Source organism: Amblyomma maculatum, chromosome 10 (genome assembly GCF_055883805.1).
Source record: "Amblyomma maculatum isolate TAMU_Amacu chromosome 10, ASM5588380v1, whole genome shotgun sequence".
Classification (NCBI taxonomy): domain Eukaryota; kingdom Metazoa; phylum Arthropoda; class Arachnida; order Ixodida; family Ixodidae; genus Amblyomma; species Amblyomma maculatum.
The window spans coordinates 176,889,316-176,917,227 of record NC_139353.1 but is presented as its reverse complement, the minus strand read 5'-3'; the positions used below and the strand labels follow the sequence as shown (position 1 = coordinate 176,917,227).

The window sequence follows — 27,912 nt, the reverse complement described above, 5'->3', positions numbered from 1 at the left end:
AAAGCATTACTGCACGTCCCTCTGACTTTGTGCTCGCTCACAGAATGTGCTATCACCTAAAACAGCAAGGTTAAATTGTTTTGTGCGCTATGGATCCTTGTGAACTTGAAGGATAAACTTATTGGTCGATGGAGGACATGAGAGAAGGAGCAATGCATGTGTAACGAATGCTATTGTGCAAATACGTTCTTTGAAACATTTGTTTGATACATAGGTTACATTTACCAGGGCATGATTACCGAAACTACTTTTTACAGTCGTACGAAATGGTAGTGCTTGATGCAGAGAGCAATACGGTTGTCTAGTGCGCCCGAGGTGCGTGTTTCATGCTGCAAAAGCAAGCGGCTGCCAAACCCGCGGCGTCTAGAAAAGCAGGAAAAGATGACATCCCACTAGTGTGTTGTAACATGCTCACGTACAGCCCGTTTCGATCGGTCCACGTCCAGAGCGCGCAGCTCAGGTTTTATACCTGCCTGCGCGGCCGATAAAATAATGAAGCGTGCGCTTCACTTTTGAGTTTTTTCGAGTCACCTGATGGATCGCTAATTCACTGCTACCTGAAATTCACTGGAATTTTTTAAATATGTCGATTTCTTGTTTATTCCCTCTGTCAGAAAGTAAACATTTGAAGCCGTAATCTCATATGAAAGCGCTGACATTGGAAGCTTTGAGGAACTCGGGGGAGGAAGAACTCGGTTGAAACGAAAAGAAATTTGAAAAGTCAACTCACATTACTGCGAAGTGTTTGTGTTTTGTGCAACTGGCTGTGTTCATAAAATCAGATTTATATTACATCATATCGTTATAGAAAAATTAGGGGGTCACTTAAGCTCCGCCGTTAAAGGTATAACGCGATAGTGCCTCTCTCTCATACACACACGCGCATGATGTTTTTTTTTCTTCGCGTGTTATATTTTAGCTCATTTATTTATTTATTTTATTTACCAAATACTGCAGGCCCTAGCAGGAGGGGCGAAAAGAATACAATGCAATGAAATATGAATTCATCAAAAGTAACATACTACACATAAGTGTAGTATATTATGTTATGTATGTTATATTTCTATGTTATGTATGTTATGTTATATTTCTATCATTTCTTAATTTTTATTTTATTTGACGTTTTATCTTTTTATACACCAATACGCATGCGTCAGCAACAATCGGCTTTCCATTCTGAGCAATTTGACACTTTGAACACATTCTTCAATTATTTCAATTAATCAATTACACATTCTAAATTTTCTTCCTGAGCGTCACCAAGCACTGGTTTTTCATTGACACCTTTAAACCCTTACTTTCCAATTTTTCCTTTTTTTCATTTCTTTATTTCATCAATTGATCAATTAATTACAAAGATTTTATTAACTCGACATCGCCTATCGCGCACCAATCAATATTCAATCACGAAGCACAAATTACCATGGCACTTTGTTTTTTACGCAGCCCCCGATTATTTCCGAGACTAATGCCAACTGCTGCGTCGACAGCATGGGAAGGAAAGTGCTAAGCGCCAGTCCAACTTACGTCAAATTACGCATGATCCTTTTATCATAAAATAAAATGCATCCTCGCTCATTTCACCGACCAAGTATCTTCCAGTGGGATGAGCGACGGTGATTGCGCAAACCAAGCAAACTCGCGATGATCTCTCATAGGCATTTAAGTAAACAGCAAAGGCGCACAGACAAAAAAAAATCCACATTACGGAACTCTGGATACTGTACCTGGATAGGGATGACGCGGATTGCCGAGGGAGGGGGGGGCATGCACGACTCGTAGAGCAATTTGTAACAGCGCTCGGCAGCGCAGCCGGTGGGCTCCGCCACGTCTCGGCTGTCAAAATACGCATCTAGGCATCTCTAACAGAAACCGCCAGGGACCGAACAGAGGTCCAAGCACAGCACACTAGGTTAAAACGTGAAAAGCGCGAACAGAATGGCGAGCGCTGACAGACGGACACGAAGCGAACGGATAGAGCGAGCAAAATATGGCGGCCAGCGCGGGATCAGGGTGCCGCTCACAGTTGCCAGACGTACTTTTGTAAACCCTCTATATCAGACCAGCGCAACAGCAATATGTTCTGGAAATTAAGAGAAAGTCTGACATGCAGCATTTGAACGGCAAACTTTATGTTACTTGCTGTTACTTAGCCACTTGATTGGTAGTTTCTGGCACAGTGCTGCCATCAGTTTGTCGTTAAATAAGTTCCTGGAATGGAACCTTCAAGCACAACTCAAGATCAAGCTGCTCGCAAACCTGAGACTTCCCCCTTAACTCCCTGGTCGCAATAAGGAGAAGCTTCAGAGGTTTCAATGCAAATAGAAGAAAAATTTCATAGGCACTCATAGTAGCAAGGCGTTTTTGGGGGGTCACAGGCTAAGAAACATTTACATCACTCATTCGCTATTGCTAAATATTTTTTAGGGAGTTGCAATCTCTGCTCAGATTTTCCAGCATTCAGTTTTTCGTTACAATCGCGAAAACTGTTAGGCATTTCTGTGCGTTAGGAATCGGCGGCAAATGCAACATTGGCGGATTTGCCTCATTACATAAAAAAGAATAGCTGCACTTAAAACAGTGGAAATATTGCCTAGTTTTGTTTCTCTCTAGCTCAACAAAGTCAAAATCTAAGGCTAGAAATAGCGGGGAAATCCAGACTGATGTTTCAATATCCATACCCTATCTCACTGTGCTAAAATACCAAATAAGAGAAAAAAGAACTACTGTCCAAATCATTTTACCTGCAGGAGCTGTGTACTGGATTAAACGCGCTAGGTATTCCAACGAAGAGTGCAGCCTCACGGTACCAGCTATAAATGAGCATTAAGTGAGTTTTACTGTGCACAGTGCCCTCCATGGCTAGCACAGCGCTCTAAGGCACAAAAACGGACGCTGCACATGCTACCCGCTTACATTTTATCATCTCGAGAAAGATAGCAAGGAAGCATCCTTGTGTCAGCAAGCTTACGCTCGCAGCTGGGGAGCACCGCCCAACGACGATGACTGCCACGTCGACACTCGTCCCTATGCTTGCTCCGCTGACCGGCTGGGCTGTTCAGTTACTTTTGGCAAAGGAGGTACGTCTAAGTTAATAAGGGAGTAATTACTCACTGACATCCACCCAAGTGTGTCCACCAATGAGATGACTAGAGATCAGGAAGATAGCGAGTTTCAGTAACGACACAAACTCAGAATAGACGCCATAGTGGAGGGCTCCAGAAATTTTGACCACCTGGGGTTCTTTAACATGCACTGATATCACTAAGCACACGGGAGGTCTGCTTTTTGCCTCTGTTGAAAAGTGGCTGCAGCGGCCAGGATTCAATACCACCTCCTTAAGCACAGCAGTCGAGCCCTAACCAATGCGCCAGCCTGGCAGGGCCAGATGCCTAACTGTAATAGTTGAAAAGTTTTTTATCAGATATTAGTTAAACAGCTGGGTACTTAAGATTATTCCCATTTTCTAATGCCTGCCAACAGTGGTGTTACGATGCTGCAGAAGATGTCTACATACTTCACAAAGAATCTTTTTAAATTAGTGGCTGGCTTCTCTTAAACACCTTGTATATAATCTGTTGAAATGAAAGTACAGCTCGAAGCACTCCATATGTTTGTTGATTTGCCTGCCACTGCACCAAAAGAACCTACTATCTAGCTATTCAAACAACAAAAAGGGATGTGCACCTCAAGGTTGTGTAGTTAAAAACTGATCAGAGTTTGAAATTTCCCGGTAAATTACACAATGCAAATCAGAGTAACATAGTACGGAAGAGAATTGATACATAGTGAAATGAGAAAATCTAATAATGCATGACTGAAATTTTCGCTCATAAGTACGCCAAATTTTTATAAAATAAGTGTTTTGGAATCGTGCAAAAATGTCTTGCTCATAACAAATCCTTTTCTTCCAGGAAGACATCCTTCTGTCCAACTCATAATGTATCATATGTCCACAACATAAATGGTGGTTCATGCACACAGTGTAGGATGCTTTCTCAGCTAAATTAACTGACAGTTGCAATTCCATATTCTCATCTGTTTTGAAGCTCTCAGTGACAGGCTAGCAGTGCGCCGTGTATCGTCCCATTCTTACTTCACCAACTGGCGGCAATTTATAAAACTCTAGGAAACACACTCAGTAATGGAGATTAAATGCTGAAAGAATACGCCATCACTTTACTGCTGTTGACACTTTCACAAAACCCAAGTCAACACCTGCACCATAAAGCACAAGCTGCACTTTTAATTGAAGAAATGTATGCTTCATTTTGAAACAGGTCTGGGCAGCAATTAAACATTCTATTACTCATGAGTAACACTGCTGTATCAGAGGTTTCATCCCACAAGTATTTTGATCTGCATATCACCTGTTATTTGTAGAGGTCAACACTGTCTCTGTTATCTGTGATAAACCAGTGAACACTTGTCTATTTTTGCCAGAACCTTCACAACTCACCCAGTTTTTAAATTTATCTGCCCTCCGCTAGAACTCACCAAACTTATTTAATTACAGTAATCAAATCCATGCAACATAGGGCTGCCTGTTTTATTTTGCATAACTACAACCGAAATGCAAGCCACAAAATTACAAAATGTTTTACTCGTTCTCCCGAAATCCATAGCAAGGCATTTGTTTCCTCCTTAATGTGCCAAATCAACAAAGCCATCCCTCTCTTCCCCATTAAAATCTGCACAGCACGCCCAAATAGCTTCATAATCAGTCCACATTAAAGGGCCCTTGAAATGGTACTGTAATACAATATATCCATAAAGTTGATCATTCTGAGTATTTGAATCAAATTGGAAGCCTTTGCATAAAGCATATAATTAAAAAATAATTTTTAAAAACTGCTCCTGGCGACCACTCATAACCGGTTATGGTAACAACCCCCTGTGTGTTCCCTTCCCAGTGACTTCATCGGAGCTTGCAGGCTCCCAAGTGATGTGATGGACAGAGCTTGGTGGAGTGAATGGAGACTTGTTTTCATTTTCTGCTGCATGCCAGCATGGGCTGAGTTGTGGAGGAATAGAAGGAGCAACATTTCTAACACGCAATATGACCAATGGTAATGAACGTAGTTTAAAAAAGTGTGCGTTCCAGAGAGAATTGATGGAATACTTATTGGACGTTTCCAATTTTAGTAAATAGCTTTTCATGGGCCCTTTAGACCCATTTTTGGCAAGATATGCTTTCAGCTCAGCTGCATTTTTTTATGAAATGCAGCTTCACTCGGGAATGATCTTCTTAGCGTCATTGCCTCAATCACTTATTGTGAAGTCTTTTGTAAGTATGTGCGTAACGTTTATGTTGCATAATGTTACATTTTTGTTGTAGTTCTTTTGTATTTGTCACCATTTGTGTGTATGTTATACAACCCTTTTTTCTGCTTACGCTGTACAGAATCCTGTTGGGTATTCTAAATATATAAGTAAATTTGTTTTCTTAATCACCTTGCACTGCCTCTTTAACTGGTTTGGTTTATGGAATGGGAAAGCAACTCAGGCTATGAAGAACCCACAGCAAAGGGCTCTACATAATTTCTATCACCGAGGGTTCTTTAAGATGCCCTGACAGCCCGCGTTTTCTTCCAGTGAAATGTGGCCATCGCAGTCGAACTCACGTCCATGAGCTCAACAGTTAAGCGCATTAACCATTAAGCAACTGGAACTGCTAGACAATAACGAAGATAGCCCTGCTGCTTTTACAGAAATAGTGATTCTGAGCACTGCCTAGTGGCACCACACTTTTCAGAAAAAGACGATTTAAAAAATAACGTTGATGACTACTTCGTATTCAGAAATGTGGCACAACAAACACAAACACAAGAGAAGATACACAAACACCCGTGCACACTACCAACTGTAATAAGAATCTGAAAACACTTCCTCTTCACCACTCCTCCTCTTCTACACTCAGGTACATCTCATCTTCCTCTTCTTTGCCAAGGGGATAGTGGCACTTTCTTCCTCGCAGACCATAAACATCGTCCAAACATGACAGTCACAAATTCTACAGTCTTGTTACTCCACACCTCTGCTTTGCCCAGTAACTCAAACCACGCTGGACAAGCCAATACACCACATAGTCACAGTCATACACTAAATACCACCACCACACATATACAGTAGGACATGTCCATCCACACCACATAACTTGTGTAGTCCCTATGTATTGAAAAACTTTGACCTGCCAACGTCTACGAAGCCACGAAGCCCATGTACTTGAGGGAAAAAGGTTCTTTAGACAGCAATATATCAGCTCTTGCAATAAGCAGTTAAGAGAACCATTCTATGTGGTTCTGGAACATAAATAATTTCTACTAAATTACATAGTGAGTGCAATAAGTAGCACATATTTACACAGTGCAGAGGTTAGTAGAAAACTTATAGCATTCAGGCCTAACCACAAAGTGATGTGCTATGTACCCGTGGGGTAGTAATATAAAACTTTGCACAGCAGCAACAGGATAGGCTTTTAGCAGCTCTTCTGCACAAAAAAAAAGGTTTCTGCACACACTCGCAAGTACAACTGCCAACCTCTGCTGATTCAAGTGCAAGGGATTTAGCTATTGAGCGAACTCGACGGCGAGCGACAGAGTGAAAAACTTGTGTTGCTCGAGCCGCTCACTGGTTTTTGCGTTGGCGCGGCAGATGCACAACCTATACTGTATTCCAGATACAGTAAGTAGGTCGTGGGCAGATGTCATATTGTTTAAAATGGCGGCTCCGTCGCAAATGCCGCTATATCGCTGCCAGAGGTGTGCCTTTTTCAACACCAAATATATGCCGTTGCTGACGCATATTCGTGATGCGCACAGCTGGGAGCCGAACTTTTGCGTGATTTGCGGCATCGGGGGGTGCCTGAAAACGTAGGCTGTTGTTGATTCCCTGAAAAAGCATGTGTACAGATGTCACCAGAGCGCTGTGGTATCATGTGCTGCCGCAAGACTCAGATAATGCCGGCACTAGCCGCATGGATACGGGCAGTGGAGACTGGACGGCAGCAGATACTTCTCATTCATCTCCCCCTTCAGCAGGCACTAGTAGCATCACTGTTGATGAAACCTATGTCGACGCATCGCACGAGACCCACCGTCGTTTAAGCGAAGATGCCTTCTCGCAGTTTCTTGCCCGTGCGCAAAGGAAACTGTGCTCATATTTTTTTAAACTATCGGAGGAGTACAAAATCCCGTACTCGGCAGCAGACACTGATTTCAGGTTCCTTCTGAAAGAAACACTGCAAGAGTTTTCTGTCACATTTCGAAACATGCCGCCAAGCTTCACTTTCAATGAAGAGATCAATAAGCTGCTCATCTGTGACTTTGTCGACGAGATGTTTTTGTGCTGTAAATCCAAATACAGTTGTGAACTGTATGCAAGACAGAATCTGCCATATACAGCAAGGCAAGAGTTCAAGTTTACGCCAGAAAGCGTGCCAACATTTCAGTATGTGCCAGTAGCAGGAGTGCTAAAGAACGTTCTTGAAGTGCCAGATATTGCCAACGCAGTGTTCTACTCATTACAGTTGTCATAGTTACAGTACCAGAAAGACATTGAAATTTTGGAGGATTTCAGAGATGGTACAGTGGCAAGCACATGAAAGATGTGCTTGCCACTTCAGAAACAGAAACCATATATTTGTCTTTGTATGCTGGTGAAGTTAAAATTTGTAATCCTTTAGGTACCAAGAGAGGTATACACAAGCTCTTCCTTGTGTACTTTACAATTCTTAACATTCCTTGGGGAGTAGCTAACTTAGAGACTTCTCCAAATGGCCCATTGCTATAGCGATGGAGATGCTAGCAGATGCGTTTCAGTGGCTGGTGAGGCAGGGCTTAAACGTCTCCCCAATGTTAGGACACTTTTTTGAGCACCTGCTGCCCATTTCTCTACTCTGAAGGAAGTTCAAGAATGGGTCCTAGGCTATCATGAACATGCCAAAAACTGTTATTTGGTTTTAAGCAATTCCATGATTTTTTTTTACCGGTAGATGTTTACAGTTGTTTTTCATTCAAAACCCAAATGCGCACGACCTAGCCAATGGTCAGTAATGTCAGGCTTATTCAGATAGGGAGACTATAGCAAATAGGTAAAGTAATGGAATGAAAAAGGTTTCATTTCATTTGTAAGGTTTAATCGCTAAAAAACATTTGGCTAAAGAGGTTTATCTGCTGGAAAACAAAAACTATGCCAGCAGCTGAGGTGAGGAGGAGTGGTTGGAATAAGCACAGGCAATGCTACTACAAGCAGCTTGACAAAGTTCTCCTCACCTTTCAATGTGCACTAAAGGAGTCAAGTACTTCTGCAGTATATGCCAGGACCAAACATGTTTTTGAATGCTGAAGAAAGTCAAAACAAAGTAAATACAGCGTCAGGTTGTGCATTGAGCATACATGTCCTTGTATAAGGAACTCGAGGTAGCCGAAATTTCCGGAGTCCTTCACTACAGAATCTCTCATGGCCTGAGCCGTACTGGAATGTTAAACCTCACAAAACAACCCAAACCAAATACTCAAGTTAGCACACAAATGAAATGAAATACTAAAAAATCATGCCTATGTAACTGCTCCAACAGACGAGACAAAGATTGTCAGGGATGAGCACATGCACTGTGCTACTACCAGCAGTGTTATTGTATGCACAAGTGAGTCAATTTCAGTGACTTAACCAACCCTAACAAGTTTTTTGCATACTGACAGGGAAGTGCAAAAAAAAAAGGGATCTGCGGCATTCATAGAGAGAATAGAACTTTTTATTACACCAGTGGGTGAAGAAGCTCTGGCCCTCATAATACGTTTCCATGAACAATCAAATAAGCATCACAAGATATACATAATTAATTTTACATGCAGTGGCACACTAAAATAAATTAGACGCAGTGTGCTAAGCTGACTAAGTTTGAAGCAACGAAAAATGTAACTAAAAAATGTGCAATATTCTGATTTACCTACGAGCAAGCAACTGTGCTTATTATCGTACTGTGCATATCAAGTATACCTCCACAATCATTGCTTCGGAATACATTTTTTGACTGCTCACCTCATTAAAAACCTGGCATTTTTAGCTAGTATACCATGTCTACTATATAACCACAGTTGTATGTCTACCTGCTTTTCAGTTTTGAAAATCCGAAGTTGGGGGCAGGGGCAGTGGGTGATTTTGCAAATTAACCAATGCATTGGCCCCCCAATGAAGTTAAGAAGATATATAGGGGATATGTGGCTCTACAGCCCTCCTCTCCGCATACAAATAACTCTTGACATACAGCCAGAAACTGTGTGTACAGGAATACCCATAGCTTTTATTCAGTTTTGGGAAACATATCGCATAGAAGACAAGGAAAAAATAAAAGATACACACACGAGTGCTTACAACTGATTTCTTATTGGAAATGCTAACAAAATATATACTATGCAAAACAAAAATTATCAGACATGGGAAAGAAGATTAATTGACAAAAGATGTGGAAAAAGCAAGTCTGGAAAGATACACAAAACACGTGGAAAAAAAACAACTTAACAACTGATTTAAGGTAAATAATCTCTACTTTTGTTAAGTTAATGGATGCTTCGCTAACACACTTGTTCCCTCCTTTTGTGATATGGTACGCCTCGATCATTTCTCTTGTGCGTTGATTACGCGATGTGCCAAGCATGACAGTTTTATCAAAAATGGGGTGGCATTTACATTTCGAGCAATGTTTGGGAAAATTGTCTTGTACTGTTGGGGTTAAAGAATTCTTATGCTCAGAGGCAGACATTCAAACAACGGCCAGTCTGCCCTATGTAGTATTTTTCACAGGAAAGGGGAATTTTGTAAATTACCAGTGTTCTGCACTGTACATACCTAGATTTATGGTTGCCCTATGTAGTATTTTTCACAAGAAAGGGGAATTTTGTAAATTACCAATGTTCTGCACTGTACGTACCTAGATTTATGGTTAACATAGCAGCGGTGCTCACTCTTTAACGCGTCTGCCTGTCTTCTAACCAAAGCGCACACACCAGACAATTTTGTGGGGGCGATATTACTGTGCCTACATCATACCGATTGGCGAAATTTCGCAACCCATGTGAGAAATGGTGCACGTACGGCGGAACCACTGGTTTCCTTTTGGTGCTGCACAAGTTAGACATTTTTGTATCCTTTCCCTTCACCCACAGTGGAAGTTTATTTGGTAGGTTTCATCGAGTGCCCTGGCTTTGTGTTGACGGCGCGCGTCGTGTCGGCCAGGGAGCATGTTTTTTGGTAGTGGTTTGACAACGAGGCGGCTGTGTACACATGTCGGGAGGGAGGCTGTGGGATGGGGATCGCCTATTGGGTTGACGTTTAACCGGTCAAGGATGAGACGGCCGTGATTTGTCCTGGAGAGGCGATGAATTTGGGCTGTCTTGTGTGCCTCTATAAGTTCGGAAATAGTGTTGTAAATCCCTAGTTGGAGGAGGTGTCGTGTGCTAGCATATTGGGGCAACCCTAGGGCAGCTTTGTACACCGAGTGGATGATGCTGTTAACTGCCTCATCTTTTCGGCGAAGGTGATAGTAGGGATAGGAGTATACTATCCTGCTAACGAGGAATGCGTGTTAGCCGGCAGAGGTCATCCTCCATCATGCCTCTACGACGTGTGGAGATGCGGCGAATAAGTATTGCAACCGCTTGACTGTCGTGCTATACCGAAGAGATTTTCGACTGGGTCCTGACTCAATTTTGAAGTCATTAAGTACTTGTAGCTGACATTTTTCGTCAGGTAGGTCAGCAAAGACAGAGCGCTTGCTACCGTGACTCTCAGGCCAACAGCAGTAGATACAGATAGGAAGCCGCCTCGACCACCTGCATGCAGCTCCCATTCGGTCAGGTACGCCAAAAACGAAAGCAGCTTTTCCTCAGAAGCCGAGTCTGGCCGCAAGGCTTGGCTTGGGAATCTGGATGTCATTATTTGAACGACGTCTCGGATCATCCTGCCAAAAAATAAAATCCACCAAGAATTTATTTTCTAAAATACAGTTCTTGGTTAAATAAATAGCTATGTAATTTTTTCTGCAGAGTGAGGGAATTGCATTTTAGAAAAAATATTGTGCGTAAACTTACCCAATGAAGATAAGCACTGGTTGAATCCTTCCACAGGTGCTTTCCACCTCTGTCTGATACAGCCCAAGACCTTGTCGCTGAACAGTTGGAACGCGTAAGACACTCATTTTTTCGAAGTTGTTGGAATTGGTGTGACGACTTGTAATTCCCGCCATGGCTTGAAGAGCGACATTTGAGCCATCAAGTTCCAGTGCCTTACGCAGCTGACGAAGGGATACCTGCGACATACACACACGTACAAATGACAAGCCAGTTCTACAACATACATGCCTAGACTTATAAACAAGGCCTGCTTGCAGAGTGAAAGGTAACGAAAACAAATTAAGCTATGTTATTGTTGAAGTTGCTCTTCAGGAGCCCGTTCCTGAGACACTTAATGAGGTGCGGAAAGTCAGACACAAAGTGAAGTCAGCGGCTTGCATCAACTGGGTGCTGCACCTTGCACTTTGTGAGTGAGAGAGTGTGCTCCAATTCCAATCATTGACCACATCTTCCTGTTCCATGTTGCACCGTCACTAGTGATAAAGTCAACAAACAGCCCTGCATTTTCTGCAAGGATAACTGCTTCCATCATAATCTTCGTTAGCAGGTTTCCTTTTACATTTCCATGAGTGGCAAATACGGCAAGGATCTGCGTCCACTTTCCGACAAACGGCACAAAACAAATGACCATACCATGGTCACATACCGTGTGTTTGTCAGTCTCAGGTGTGAAGGAGCCCAGATTAACGAATCCTTCAATGAATGCAGCGGAATTAACTGCAAGGTTTTCGCAAAGTTTCATCTCATCGACAAGCAATCCGCTATGTCTTTTGAAACGATCCATCATGCTTGTTTTTTCCTTGAGGACTCTAAATATTTTGGCATTAAAGCCAAATCCGGTCCTGTAGGACTTAGGAAACTGCTCAGCGTTGACTTTGCTGGGAGTGCAAGAATGTTCTGCTTGCGCATGTGCTCGTACAGTTTAGGTCCTTTCATTTTCAGTATTATGCACTCGAGGATCCAGCTCTCTGTGTAGTTCATTCCTTGCATGCCTTTACGTTTAGCTGCTGCAAACATATGAATAGCAGCCTCTTTTTGTGACAGCATTTCAAGTTTGCTCTTGAAGGATTCTTCGGTGATTTTTGAATTTTCATTTTTCATCTTGGAAACTACCTGTTGAAGTGTGCTGACACGTGACGCGAGGCGCTTTGCCGAGCCAGCTTCAGGTGCATAGGAATGTTCCTCTTCAGAGGCTTTGTCTTGAGCCGACACTTGTCTGTAGTCTCTTCCTTAGATAGCGGCATGCTACACAGATGACACCTAAAACACAGAAAAAAAGAGACAGAGTTGGTCATTCTCATTTTAAGAGCAACATTTATGCAATACCTGTTACAATATGTAAAAAATAAGAGGATACAGCAGGAAAGAGCACGAGTGAAATTTTTATATTTTGCTTGTAGCACTCCAATATTATCACAACCCAAGCACCTATTTCACTTGTGCTTTTCTGTCCTTAGCTATTGGTGCCTTTATCAAGTTGCAATAACATGTTACACAGGGTGGATCTAAATGGATAGTTCCCTAGCTGTTGGTGCTGTAAACAGTGAGAAGAGCATTTTTAATTGAAACATTTAGTTTCTACTTGGATAGGCAGGATGGGCTTGTGATATGGCATTCACAGTGTTTGCCGACACTTACTAAGTGCCTTGCAGATGCCTCAAGTTTGGAGCTTCATGATATCGCGTGCAAGCCAGTCTAAATGCAAAGCTGATATTGCCTCTTTTTTACTGTCTCAAAGGATGCAAGTTGTACAGAAGGAGGTATCACTGCGATAGACTGAACCAGAACCTTCTGTATTGGCAAGTACAAATTGGTGTGAAAATATGCAGGACAAAAATGCAATCGGAGATGTTCACCCTAGCAATTTATGCTGTACCGCATCTTTTAAAACCGGTCATGCCTGGCTACCACTGCGTCCTTCCAGACCTGTCGCTATGCAGTCATCCAGTTTTTATTCTGACATGTTGCCTGGCGGCGGCCATTAGAGACAATCAGGGACTGTTCAGCCAACAAGCAACAATCTCGTTCTGCCGACTTAGCTCGATCACTAGAGATCGCATCCTGCCAAGAAAAAAACCGGGCGCTTACGCGTTTAACGTATACACGCAACGGCCTTTTTATCTGATCGCGCGCTCTCGTGTACGTAATACGATAACCAGCAAAGCAAATACAACGGCACAGCTGTGAAGACCGGAGCGATCAGACAAGATGAAGCGGCAACCACGAAGGACGCATCTTGCGGCAGATGCGAACAGAATTTAAACGCCCGTCAGCTCTGAATTCTCAAGGCCAGATAAGCAGCGTTGTGCTCATAGCCGCTCGTGTCCATCATCTGCCGTTTCATACGTACCGAAAGAAAAACGGAGCGTGCAAACATACCTGTAGCGAAAAGCTCGTGGGAATAGGCGGCCTTTTCTTTTCTCCACTTCTCCATGCCGGCTGTTGAATTCTTTCTCAATTGCGAGCCAAGCTGCCCGCTTCCTGCTCGCGCTCACGGCATCTGTTTTTTTGTTTTCAACTACCGGCCTGTGTTTTTCCAACAGCTCCAGAAGAATTGCCCGCTCTTGCTCAGTGAAATTAACTTTTCTTTTTTCCACTTTCTGATAAAAAAAGTACTGATAACAATTAACCGGATGGATGAAAAAGGAAAGTCTAGCACGTACGAAGATGCGAGGTTTAAGAACAAACAAACGACATGGACGGTCGAAATAGCGAGCATGGAGCAAGTGACGCTATACTGACGGCTTGTGCGTTGTGGCCAGACTGAACAGAGATGTCACCAATATAAGCCGCTAAAGCATGGCTAAAGCAATACCGCTGGCTGCGAGACTGTTTAGATTGTTTTAAAATCGCCAATTTGCATTCTTTAAACCTCTGTTTGTAAATAAATTACCTAATATGTGTGTATTCTTTGGATTGTTGAGCGCAAAATTTCATAGCCTCGATCCCATGCTACTTTCTTAACCAGAAAAGCGGTCCTTTTGAAAGGTTGCTTTGAGATGGAGTGCAGGGTCATTTCTGAAACCCGCGTCATCCTTTTCTAATGCTGATACTTTTGGTCCTCTTCCGAAAGTTCTCCTTGTGTGTTAAGTTAAGGAGCATTCTTGAATATGGGGGTAAGTGCATTCTTGCAGTGCATCCTTTTTTCTGTGTTCCCTGTAACCTCATCCTTTTCTTTCCAAAGACATCTTGAGGCCAGTCAGGTGGGCAACTCGTCTGAAAGAATAATCACTCGTGATAATATTTGCTGCTTTCATCTGTCAAAATGGCACAATATGATTTTATTGTTATCAATACAAATGTCCACTTATACCATTTTACACTGATGTTCACCATCTGTAGATCTGCAGCTCATCAAGACATATTTAGGTTTTTGCCTGCATATATATTTTCTAAGAAGTGTTAGTAGGAGTTCAGAATTAATGCCAAACTGCGTCTGAGGAACTTTATAATTATCTTGCAGTTCTATAATAGCATGCTGAGGGTGTGTTTAAAATGCATTGTGAAAGACTGTATAACAGTGAGGACTAATATAGTTAAGACTTTTGTTTTACTTAAGGAGCTATTCAAGCACAAAGCATTTCTGCTGGCTCCAAGCTATGTTAGTCAGTGAATTGTTAAAAACGGCGTAGATGGAGGTTGTTATTGGCAAAAATGTTTACGAAGAGAGAGCAGGAAAACACCATGACCCTGGTGGACTCTAGCTATAATCTGATGAGGTCATCTGATAGGTGGTAATTGGCATGCAGAAGATTTAGTTTGGCAACTGCTGATTGAGGTAACCACATCCTATGAAAGAGGCTTTCAAATACAAAATAGAATGTTGTGCAGAAGTTCCAATGGGAATGTGACATCTTACTCATATTTTAGGCGGCCATTTTTACTGGAAAAAGATCATGCCCTTGTTTTGTGAGTAGCAATTGTAACTGGTCTAGAAAAGTGCATAATTTATATTTTATTTAAGGTGTAGTTTCCTTACCGTGCTCTGCCTGTATAATAAAATATGGGCCACAGGACGCTTTCCTAAAGCATGGAAGGAAGCGATCATTATCCCGATATTAAAACCCGGAAAAGAACCCACTCTTGCTGCCAGTTATTGGCCTATTGCTCTAACCAGCTGCTTATGCAAGCTTTTTGAAAAAATGGTAAATCGCCGCCTTCTACATTTTTTTGAATACAATGGTCTTCTTCATCAAAACCAAGCTGGTTTTAGAGCTGGGCGGTCAACAGCTGATCAGCTCATTGCATTTGAGTCATATGCAAGGGATGCTTTTGCACACATTGTTTGTCTTTTTCGATCTTGAAAAAGCATATGATACCACTTGGCGCTATGGTATCATCCGCGACCTCTCCTCTCTTGGTATTACAGGGAACATGTTGAATACAATACGAAGTTACTTGTCTGAATGATCCTTCAAAGTTCGTGTTGGCAATGCATACTCAAAGCATTACATACAGGAAAATGGTGTCCCTCAAGGTGGTGTTCTCAGTTGCACATTTTTCATAGTCAAAATGAACTCTCTAAAAAGCGTGCTGCCAAAAACTATTTCTTGTTCTCTATATGTTGATGACGTCCGGATAAGCTTCAAATTCAGCTAGGTGTAAACAAATTGTCCAGGTGGGCTGATGACAATGGGTTTAAATTTAACTCTGAAAAAAGTGTTCGTGTACTTTTCTCTAAGCAGCGTGGCGTCAGACCCGACCCCAACATTACAGCCTAGCCCTTAAAAAGGAACATAAATTTCTTGGCGTAGTTGTTGATAAAAAATTTTCCTTCATTGCCTACATAAAACTGTTGCGACTGAAGTGTCTCAAAGCAATGAATCTGCTAAAAATCCTCTCTCACCTTTCACGGGGCACAGACCGCGACTGCCTTCTGGGCCTTCTGAGTAGTGTAGTTCTATCACGCATTGACTATGGCTCGATGGTCTATGGGTCCGCACTATCCTCTGCTCTAAAATTGCTTGATCCCGTGCACCACCTCGGCCTTCGCCTTGCCACGAGTGCTTTTCGAACTAGCCCAATTGCTAGCCTTTATGTCGAGGCGAACCGATGGTCACTGCAACGAAGAAGAGAATTTACTTGTGTAACTTATGCTATGAAGGTTCTATTCCAACTAGATCATCCATGTCGCCGGCTCCTGCTTGACAAAACTAGCACTGCAGTTCTCTCAAGAAAACCATCTCTGACACCACCATACCCAATCAGAGTTGCCACTCATATTGAACATCTGGACGTTCCAGTTACCAGTGTTCATACAACTACCATAAAAAACTTAATTTCTCCTTGGGAAATGCACACTGTTAATTGTGACCTGTCGTTTCATGAAGTGGGCGAACGTGCATCCCCTATTGCCATACAGCAGCACTTCATGTCACTTCAGGAGAAGTACACTTGTGATGAATATTCAAGTCTCCTGTGCAGCACATGGACCACAGCTTTCACAGTCAAAAACCCTGAACAGACATACTAGTATATTTACCGTTGAATGCCATGGTATCCTTTTAGCTGTGAGACACATTATAGAAAATAAAATACAGATGTCGATCATCTACACAAACTCCCTCAGTGTTTTAACGTCCCTATCCTTTTGGAAATGGCATAATAAGAACCCAGTCCTGAACTCTCTTTATAACACCCTTATGTTTGCCCATAAACTAGAAATTAAAATTACACTGTGTTGGGTGCCAGGCCACCACTGTATACCGGGTAACAAGGCAGCTGATAGGCTTGCTGCTTCAGCTGCCCTTCGAAATGACACAGACATTGATAAGATAACTTATCATGACCTCAAGCCACACATAAAAAGCATGATTCGGCAACAATGGCAAGAGGAATGGGACACAGCAACAGAAAATAAACTGCGCACAATAAAGCCAAGCATAGGCAGGTACACCACAAAAAAAGACAGATTCAAAGAAGTAGCTCTGTGCAGACTCAGAATTGGTCACACATACACAATGCATACATATCTTTTAACTAACTCTCCTGCACCGCACTGTTTGAGATGTGATCGGCTCACTGTCATTCATGTTTTTATTATATGTGCACAACTGGAACCAGAAAGGAGACGTCATTTTCCCTCCTTGTACACTCTTCAAATACCTGCGCACCCATCCATTTTTATTGGTGACAATCCAATATTTCCTTTAAATCAGGTGCTCAAATTTTTATCACAAGTAGGTTTTTTACATGGAATTTTTTATCGACGTGGGTCTCAGCCCGTTCCTCCTTGAGAAGATGGATGAGATCTTTTAAAGCATCTACATATACTTTCTTAAATTTTTTTCCCAGCTCATAATTCATCGCAAATGATTTTTGGGCCCTATACAGCACTGTTTTTTATCCCTTCATGAAACATTACAACTATCACATTACGCAAACTTGAGTACACCGTTAACCTTGAGTTTGGCGCTCTTTGGCCTGAGTCGCCCTTGCGCCATTAAAATCCAACATCATCATCATCATCCTTACCGTGCTGCTGCTTGTACATTTTCTGTTCTTGTTGCGATCAATGCCCAGCAAACAGTCCTTGCTCACTAGCTGGACAACGCGGAATGGCATGTTGAGAGAAATTGGCACTGCTCCTCGATTTGAGGAAAACATGAGCTGGGCTGTGTGAAAAGATAACACCAATAATTAGTATGAAAAAAAAATACATTCTTATTTTTTATACACAGAGCATCAATTAACAGCTGAAAATGCTACAGTTCAAGGCACTTTGACTTTGGTACTCTAAGTGGCACTATATGTGACACAGATTTCTCTCTCTCTCTAAATATATATATATATATTGCTTGAGAATGAAATCGTTTTACAGATTAACTAATGGCACACAATAAATGGATGGCTACTTTTTTCATCACTCATACAACTTTGTGTAATAACTGAACATTCCTTTTTGTTATTGTACGGCATACAGCGATCAACTGGACGCAATCGATAGGAAAAGCTTCAGCTCCTTCCTCCCTATAGACGAGTTGCAAAATGATGATGATGATGATTTATTGACTCTACCCTTTGTATCGGGCGGGCACCATGTTGGCGCCGCAGTCGTAAAAAAAAAATACCATAAACAATACAAAGTACCGTAGACACAACACCACACTTAACTCATACACACACATACACAAAAAAAAATTTAAAAAATTACGGCTTGCGTATTGCTGTCCACCACTACGTGAGTCTCCTTTCGGATGCCTGCACGAAGGGAGTTCTGTTCATGCCACTCTCGCCACCACCCGGAGGACAGTCCGGCGGGTCAAAATCGAGCGCCTGCGCGAGTGTAACGCCCTCTGGGAGCAATGTTTTGAGGCATGTGCACCGCAGCACTACGTTCTCCATCGTCTCTGATTCGGCACCGCACAGCCGACACAATGTGCATGTAATAGTCTCGTCGTAACGGCTATGGTGGGCAAGCGTTTTAAGGGCTCCTGCTCTTGCTTCAAAGAGCAGAGCACTGCCGACGCTGTTGTCGTATCGATACTCCTGAGTTATGTTCCGCTTGTGGTTCTGGTAGAGAGTCAGGGTGGCCTTGCCTTCCATGCTGGCGCACCACTTCAGGCGTTCGGCTTCCACCACTCGCTCCCGCACTTCGGCAGCCCACTTTCCAGCCGTTTCTGCCACTATGGGGTCCTTGAAAAATCGGAACTTTTTTTCGAGCTGGTAGATCCGGGCCTTCCAACTCGTTCTAATGCATGTGGCCGACAAATATTCGAACACTCGGCGTGCCCAGCACTCCGGTGCCATAGAAATGAGGTGACCGCGGTATCCCAGCTTGCTCGCTGCCTCCCGGGCCTCGAAACTGGACCACCCCAGGTCTCCTTGTACTGCCTCGTTAGCAACCTTACAATGGCAGCCCAGTGCTACTCGCCCCACTTCATGCTGCCGCCGCTCCAGCCAGTTGCGTGTTGTCGCCGAATAGCAGACCACTGCGTTCGCAAATGTGAGCCCGGGGACGTGGACGATCTTCCACAGGTCTCGCACCATGACGAATCTGTTACAGCCCCATAGGCAACGTCGGCGGAGTATTGCTTGGGCGCGCGTAGCTGCCTTTCGCACCGATTCTTCCTGGAGGCTGCAGATTCTACCACTGGTCGAACAGAGTTTCACCCCGAGGTATTTGTACTCCGTAAGCACTGTCAGCCTCTCTTTACCAAGCCTCAGCTCTGCTTCCTCTTTGGCGTGCCCTGCAAAGCGGACGACGGCTGTTTTTTTGCACTGAATTTAAGTCCCAGGGAGACAATTTCCGAATTGCAAATGTTCAGCATGGCTTGCATTTCCGCTGGCGATTCTGCCATGATGACCAAGTCATCTGCGAAGGCGAGCCCCGGTAGACGGCGATTTTCGTCGATTCCACAGGTGGTGAACCGCAATTGGAAGCCAAGGCATGACTATTAGTGCCCGCTCCATCCTGGACACATAGAGCAGGTATAGCAGTGGTGACATAGGGCAGCCATGGCGGAGACCCTTGGTGACGGAAAGCGGCGCAGACACTGCATCTCCGAAGTGGACGGTCACTATATTGTTCGCATATACCCGAGCGATCGTGGATAGGAGCTCTCCTGGCACATCGAGACTGGCCAAACAGCTGAGCAGGGACGCGTGGGGAACATTATCATACGCCTTCTCCACATCAAGGAAGCAGCACAACAGCGACCTCCCCTCTCTCTGCGCTATCTCTGCACACTGGGTTAAGATGAATATGTTGTCGTCCAGTCAGCACCCGGGGCGGAAGCCGTTCTGAAGCTCGGTGAGAACGCCCCTCGTCTCCGCCCATCCACTCCCTAACTACACGAGCGAAAAGGCGGTATATCACGCTGGTCACCGTGATGGGGCGGTAATCCTTGATGTTGCTTGGGTCCCCGCCCCGCTTCGGGACAAGCGTAACCCTACCATGCTTCCAGTCGTCCGGGATTGGTGCTTCTTCTTGGATGATGTCCGTGAGGATGCTTGCCAGCTGTTCTTTTGCTTCATCCCCAAAGCATTTGACCACACGAACTGGCAGACAGTCTGGACCAGTGGCTGTTGCCGCGCTGATGTGCTTCAGTGCACCTTCCACTGTCCGCTTAGAGACCGCCCACCGTAGAGCGGTTTGGCTCTGGGTACTTTGATTCCCAGCTTCGGTAACAGTGCGCACAATGTCTATCGGGCGAGGATCGACATCATCCGTAGACCTAAATACTGCGGTGAAGTGGCCTGTGAGGAACTCTCCAAGTTTGTCCGCTGTCCGGCCAGTTGCTGGGTCTGTTAGCGGGGGAGTAGGTGGGGGAGGCCTATCCAGCGACTTAACATACTTCCAAAACTTCTCTGATGCACTCTTTTTATCTGATGACAGTGAATGCATCATACGCAGGTTGTGGTCCGCAAGCTTGGCCTGCACTAAAGTCTGTACCTCGTGCTTCAAACATAGATACAGGTCCCAGGCTGCGGCGCATGTTTCACTGTCGGCATATTTCAGTGCCCTTCGATGGTCCCGATTTGCCCGTCGGCACTTTTGGTCTGGAGCAGCGCCATCTGTGTTGATGCACGCGAAGCTCGTTGCAGCCGCCATCATGGATGACAGGTGTTCCGTGGTTGTGTTGTGTATGGCTGTGCGTCCGCACGGCGCGACGCTTCTCCGTGTTTGGCTGCCTGACTTCGTTGCTTATTCTTGACTAGCTGGCTGCCCTAAACCAGCTTATGTCATGCCAGTTAACTGCTGCGTTCCACTGTGCACGCAGTATGATCATGTCGACAAAGAAGGACGAAAAGTAAGCGATTCCTCCATTGTGTTTCCGCAGTGTTCATGCCTTCTGCACGCGCGCGTGTGCAAGGCGCGACTTGTCGTATCTAACGTTGTAAAACAACTCGCGCTATGAGGTTCCATAGAGAGGGTCGCCAAGAGCTCCATATTAGTTGTGTAGCCCATTTGCAGGTCTTTTTTTTTTTAAGTCCGACAACATCGCGCAGCACACGTACCCGGGTATGTTCTAAATTATGTTTTATCGCGCTCACACAGGCTCCTCATTTTATTTCTTGTCGGTACTAAGCTGAAGTGGGCAGCCCGACGATATCGACCTGGTGGTCGCGGGCTGCCCGAAAAAGGAGTCTGTAGACAGGTGATCGCGAGAAGTCAACGGGTCTCGTTCTTAGCTGTTAGTACTTTAAGCAACATCAGCCATCATAATGACAAGTCTGCGAGGACCGCATTTCAAGATGGTGTATATGTTTCGAAAAAAAAAATATGAAAATCCGTTTGCCAAGGCTGGAATCGATAGATTTGCTAGAAATTATGGCCAGGCATGTTTCAAGCTTGAGATATGAATGCTAACATCAACGTGCTCTTCAGCATGTTGATGTTAACATCCATATCTCAAGCAGAGCATTAAACCTTGAAGAACCTACCTTGCAGCCAAATCGTTGGCGAGTTACAAATTGTATGTGTTTAATGGCATGATGGCTTACAAAAAAAAAAAGCTGCAGTTATCTAAAATGGCATGTATAGACAACCTGCAGCTGAAAGTCACAACAGTGCATAGTGTAAGTCAGTAAATTTTATTTTCAGGTCTCATACCACAGGTTTCCTTAGGAACCAGACATGTACAGAAAATGGATTGTGGTCATAAGATGTGATGAAGGTCCACTTTTCAAGGTTTCAAAAGCAACAAAGGTCTGCTCTCACTATTTTCTTGAGAGCGATTATGTTGCAAATGTTGCAAATGGGCAACGGCACTTGCACCACTTTGCTGTACCATCAATATTTTCGTTCAAGGATACCAAGACTCCAAGGAAGCCACCAGCTCCGAGGGTCCCTTTTCAGAGCATACCACCATTGAAGAGGAAACGGAATGCCATTGACACATCACCTCAGAGAGGACAAAATTTGTCTTCGAGTGAAGAAAACCTAGCTCCCATGGAAGCATACTCTGAGCCGGCAGCCAGCGATGACATCCCAGGAGATGAAAACTGTAGCAGCAGGCTCAATAGCCCACTGACTACAGACAGCACCGAGCAAAAATCCCCTTTGAAAAGAGATAAAAACACTGTTTGCTCTTGCAAAGAACCTGTTGAAGAGCTAGAAAAACAGCTAGCTGCCAGCAAGATGAAACAATTGGAAAATAAGAGAGAAATAGAGCATCTCAAGCAGCTGTTAAGGTCAAAAGAAAATGAACTGAACTTGCTCCGTAATGAGCTAGTTCAGGCACAAAAAATTGCAGAGAAAGTTGAAGAAGCTCGTACATTTGATATTGATAGATTCAAAGATAGTACGGAAGATATGCAGTTTTATACTGGTCTCCCAAACTATTCCCGTTTTCTAGCTCTCTTGGAGTTTCTAGATGTAGGTGAAACTGGTGAAAACATGTCGCGCAGTGAAAGTACTAGTACCGGTCTTAGAAGTACAGACAACCAGCTTTCCTTGTGCTAGTGAAGCTCAGAGTGGGCCTTTTTCACCGGCACCTTGCCCATTTATTCAACATTTCACTGAGCACAGTGTCGAATATATTTTCGACATGGCTAGATTACATGTGCTTACAGCTAACAGAACTTTCACTTTGGTTGTCGAGACCAGCTGTTGATGCGACCATGCCACCCGTCTTTAAAGACATGTATCCTTCAACGCGCGTCATTTTAGATGCCACTGAAATAAGATGCGAAGTGCCAACGTCCTTTGTGACACTGTCACAGGTGTATTCTTCCTACAAGTCAACACATAGACTGAAAGGACTAATAGGAATTGCTCCTAGTGGAGTGCCGTCATTTGTGTCCAAACTTTTTACCGGCTGCACATCAGACAAAGAGTGTGTCATCAAAAGTGGATTTCTGAAACTTCCGTTTGGTACAGAAGACTCAGTAATGGCAGACAAAGGCTTCAAGAATGAAGAGCTCTTGAAAAAAAAAAGTCAAACTGAACATTCCTCCATTCTTAATGCGAGGGCAGTTCACTGCAAAGGAAGTGAAGCAAACTCAGGAGATTGCTTTCATAAGGATACATGTGGAGAGAAAGATAAAGAGATTCAAAGGCTACCATATATTTGACCGCCCTGTTCCTATCTCCCTGGTGCCTTTGGTGAACCAAATGTGGACTGTGTGTGCCATTCTGACGAACTTTCAAACCCCCCTTCTGAAGGACGATGAGCGATGAGAACTCAACAAATGCTGCATCTGAAGGACTTCATTTAGAGCACACATTTCTAGTCACATCTCGTTGAAAAATAAATACCTCTAACTTAACGGAAAGGTTGACTGACTAACAAGCATTAAGAAGTGTATATTTCTTTACGCAGCTTTGATATCATTTGAAGAGTGGTGCTCTATATGAATCTTCATTATTGTTTCAGAGTGCTAGCAGTGCCAAGGGATGCGGGATCAAATACTGGTCGCAGCGGCCTGCTTTTCAATGAAGGTGAAAAGCAAGGCGCTCGTTTACTGTGTGAAGTCAGTGCACATTAAAGAACCCCAGGTGGTCTAATTTTCTGTAGTATTCCACTATGGCGTCTCCATAGCCCCAGTCACTTTAAACCCCACAAACTAAATGGCCTTCATTTAGCGGCAGTCACCTTACAGTGCAACGCCAGATAGATATGGGAGGAGTGTACTAAAATAAAACTCATCCAGAACCTTTCATTTTTTTCCCACCGACTCCGCTCAAACCGTATCCTCTCTATCAAAATAAAATCTTCACCGTACACAACAAAATCTCCCCAGGATAGCTCCGAAACACCCATCTAGCCCACAATCTAATGGTAGTAGGCATGGTCTTCTTTCAAATGTGGTGTCCCATTATCAGTTTCAGCTGCCCTCAGTTCATCTGCTTTCAGGCCACGCAAACTGTAGGGGCATTTGATTTCTACAATGCCATAAGACTTTTCGACAGCATCGTAAACAATCCTGTCTAGTGAAGCACCCAACCATGGGAATGCCGGGTTCACCAGCAGTCTGCACGTCGTCATAACAGGAGCATGGCCCATCTTTCTCAGCACGTCTTCATACCACTGGGCAGTTACCGCTTCAGTTTTGAACCCGTAGCTGAAAAAATAAGTTTAAATATAAAAGTTATGGTCACAGACTCATTTTGTGTAAAATATCTCATTGCTTGCGAACTGTCAGAGTTCTGTGCACCACTACTGAAAGCGTACTCACTTGATTGCAGGGACCCTAGAGAGGTCTCTACTAGCAGTGAGATTGTGCAGGCCCTTGCTGGTCCATGGTGACTGGCGGTTTAGCACCTGGCCAAACTTGGAAGTTGTGACTGACTTTTCGCTGCTTGTGCCATGTGTCGCTTTTTGCCTGCTGTCTGCTGTCCTTTTCCAGCACTCGAGCTTCTTTTTCAGTCACTTGGAGCTCCTGCATAATAGTAGCCAAGGTCATGAAAACCAGGAAAAAAATCTATACTGCAGCATCATTTGCAGACACGTTAACTGCTTCTACCTTCTTAGCATCACCACATAGCAGTAGTTGCCACATGGAGCAGGCCAATATGAATATCGCCTCTACGCTCATCTTTGTAGAGTATGACTGCTTGTAGCCAATATGATTGTCATTCATCTACACTTACACCAGCATCCAAGATCAACAGCTCTTTCTGGTGTTTGTTTTGAAGGATCTGAAGAAACGTGCCAACCTCTGCACTCTGTCTTTCCAAGCTCCTTGTTACAGAGCCTCACCCAGCCCAATTAGCATCTTTACTTTTGTAAGTACTCACCATTGACGAGCTTTCTATGAGCTGAACACACAATATTTGTATGACTATTAAACAGATTTGCTTTACCGAGCCACCCGTTTATTATCTATACATCACGCAAGCATGCTACAACTAGGCCCTCAATATTATTAAGGTCCAATATACTAGCTACCACTGCATGGGCTAAAAATCAATGTAGCACACATTAAGAACAAAGCAGCCATCCAGAGCACCTGAACTAATGAGCAGCACCAGGAAGATTACAGAAGCAAATACATTAAAAAATAAGCACAGATGTGCCACATTGTTGCTACACAAGCAAGGTAGCCATAGACGTTTTGTTTCTACCCACTAAAGCACAGAAGCATGTGTGTAAGCATTTGCAGTTTTGTGAATGTGAGTGTTTCCAGCTTTTTATGGTCATCAAACTGCCATCTCAAAACGCCTAGGAAAATTTTGAACTTGTTCTGACAAAACCTGCTCCATATGGGTGCATCATCCAAGTAGGTCACCGTTAGCATGCAAAAACTGTACTCTACCCTCCATTTTTCAAAGAAGAATTTACCTGAACAATGACATTCCCTTTGAGATGTACTTTAGGAATCCATGGGGCAGATCCTTGGAAGAAGTTGAGGGGAGGAATGTCTTTCTCGGATGTGATGGCAGCAGGGTCCACACCACACATCAGAACGGCGAAAACATGAGGCAAAATCGACTGCTGATAACTTTGAGGAGACAGAGCAGACACAGACCCGAACTGTGATTGTTCTGTATCCGCTTCGTCGGTTAGCAGCAGGCCTTTCGCAAAGTCACTGTCGGGATTGTTGGCTAGCAAATCCAATGCAAGATGCCGCTTCGCCTGTTCTTGCTGCTCCCGACTTCTAGCATGAATGCAGCGCTCCTTAGGTAGCGCGATCCGAGGAGCGACGGCTCCGCCCTCTTTTACTTTTCGCCAGTCTACGGACTGCAGCGAGCATCCTTTGACGACTTCACCGCGGGATCTCCTCTACTTCTGAGGCAGATCCGTGCAAGACAGCTCAGCAGGCGCCTCTGTAAATCCCTTGGCTTGCAACAGCATTACAGTGCGCAAAACAGCAATCAAGTGATTGCAGGCGAGTTTTCCTGCCGGACAATCGCAGCTTCCATCCACGATGTGCGTCGTGTCGTCCAAGGCAATCATGACCGAATATGGTGGCGCATTCTTTTTGTCGCTCCGAAAACATGGTGCTTTGATGAAGGCAGTACCACAGCTGAAAAGAAGGATAAAAAAAGGTTAGCGTTCTGAATATAGATACTCATCAGTGCGAAAGCCGCACTAATCGTCGCGAACGTGGAGGGCTCGGGACGATTAGCGCGAGAGGACTGTGGAATGCTGTCTATGAAACAATGTTTAAAATCTGCAAATAGCCCACTACTTTTTGAGCTGAACATAGCATAGAGCAAAAACAAGGGTCACATGCATGCCAAGATTGATGTGCGTCTGTTTGCCAGCAGCAGTTATGCAGATTGTGGGGATAGGGATGGGGGAGAAGGCCTGCAATTATGTGAGGTTGGGGAACATTTGGGTGGGGCTTGACTACTACAAATGAGGGTCCTTGACTGTGAAGGCCAGCAGCTGACTCAGGCTACAATGGATGCCGTACTCTAGAAATTTGCACCACCTGGTGTCAGCGCCACAAACTTCCTGCAGTTGCTCCAGCTGGGCTGTTGCAGATGTACCACCTCCCGCGTGCCCTTTGAACAAGTCGGTGTCGACATGCTGGGTTTGTTTCGAAAGACTGCCTTGGAAATTTCTAGAGCCCTTTTTAACACGCCCTGACCTTGTACAGCACACTAGCCCCTTATTTGCTTTCCAATAATGCATGGTATTGTAACAGTACAGAAGATAAAGCTTACAACACAAGTGAAAGAGAAAGACGTTGGAAAAAAGACTCTCGTGCCGGACACGCTGCCGTTGACCAGCTCAGTTCTCCGACGTCTTACACCCGTTGTAACAAATTGGTGGATGTGCGGGGTGCACTTTACTCCCTGCTTAACACCTGTCAAAACAAAGTAGTTGCAGCGCATGTTGTACTCTGCAGCAGCTAGCAGTCCATGTAGGTCTTGCCCAGTACCTTCGGCAGCTTTGTCAACCTCAAGCAGAAGCGAGTCGTTGCCTCGCAGCCTCTCATATGCCTCTCCGGAATACCTTGTAATGTATGAACCCATAAGTTCCACAGCACATGTCAACATTTGCACGTTGCGCCGCAACGCTTCGCAAATACAAATAGAAGGCCAGCCTTCTTTCTATCTACCTACGCGCTGCAGTCTCACGTGTATCAGGTTCAAGCTGTGCCGCATTCTTTTGATCAGGAGCTTCGCAGGCAGTTCCGTCTTTATGTTGAGCTGCACGACGCACCTGTGGTGATCCAGAAGCCAGACAAGCAGAACTTCGACATGAACTGTAGCAACGGCAGCGTCTGTATGGGCAGTTTGCCATACAGACGCTGGACGTGTGGACAGGACAGGGCACTGTAGGATATGGTGCCATGGCAGCGACGTGACCGCACACGGGTGCCGAAAAAGTCGGGGAAGGCGGGGCGGGTTGGCGTCAAGTAATCTCGGCATAGGTTGATAAGGGAGGTTGGGTGGCGATGGGAGGCGGCGAGGGAGGTTGGGAGGCAATGGGAGGTGAAGCAGGCGCCACAGTGCAGTTGAAATTCGTCAGTTCATCTTTGTTGATGCTGCGCAAATTCACGGTTGCTGGCGGAAGAGTTGGGGATACAGCAGTGGGGTTGGTGAGGCCGTAGAGCTCTTCTCGGATCATGGTGCGTATTAGGGACCGCAAATTTCCATCTATGAAGGAGCCGTCATCACTGGGGTCTTGCATGAGGTAGCACGACTGTAGCTGGTCCAGACGTTGACAGGTAGATGTGACGTCAGACGCGGATGACGGATTTTGAACCACGAAGGTATTGAAAGCAGCAGTGTTGATGCCCTTAATTAAGTGGCGAACACGCTCAGGTTCAGGCATAGCAGGGTTGACAAGGCGACAAAGGGCCAGAACGTCCTGGATATACGACGTATAGGACTCGCCGGGCTGCTTAAGACGAGCTTCGAGTTTTTTTTTCGCCTGCT

At 44.3% G+C, this 27,912-nt stretch overlaps 2 pseudogenes; one reads left to right on the top strand and one right to left on the bottom strand.

The window, feature by feature from the left end:
- The first annotated feature begins 1,783 nt into the window (after positions 1-1,783).
- LOC146177997 (uncharacterized) lies at positions 1,784-25,972 on the top strand (annotated as a pseudogene).
- On the bottom strand, positions 11,499-12,113 carry LOC146177998 (uncharacterized; annotated as a pseudogene).
- Positions 25,973-27,912: the final 1,940 nt, after the last annotated feature.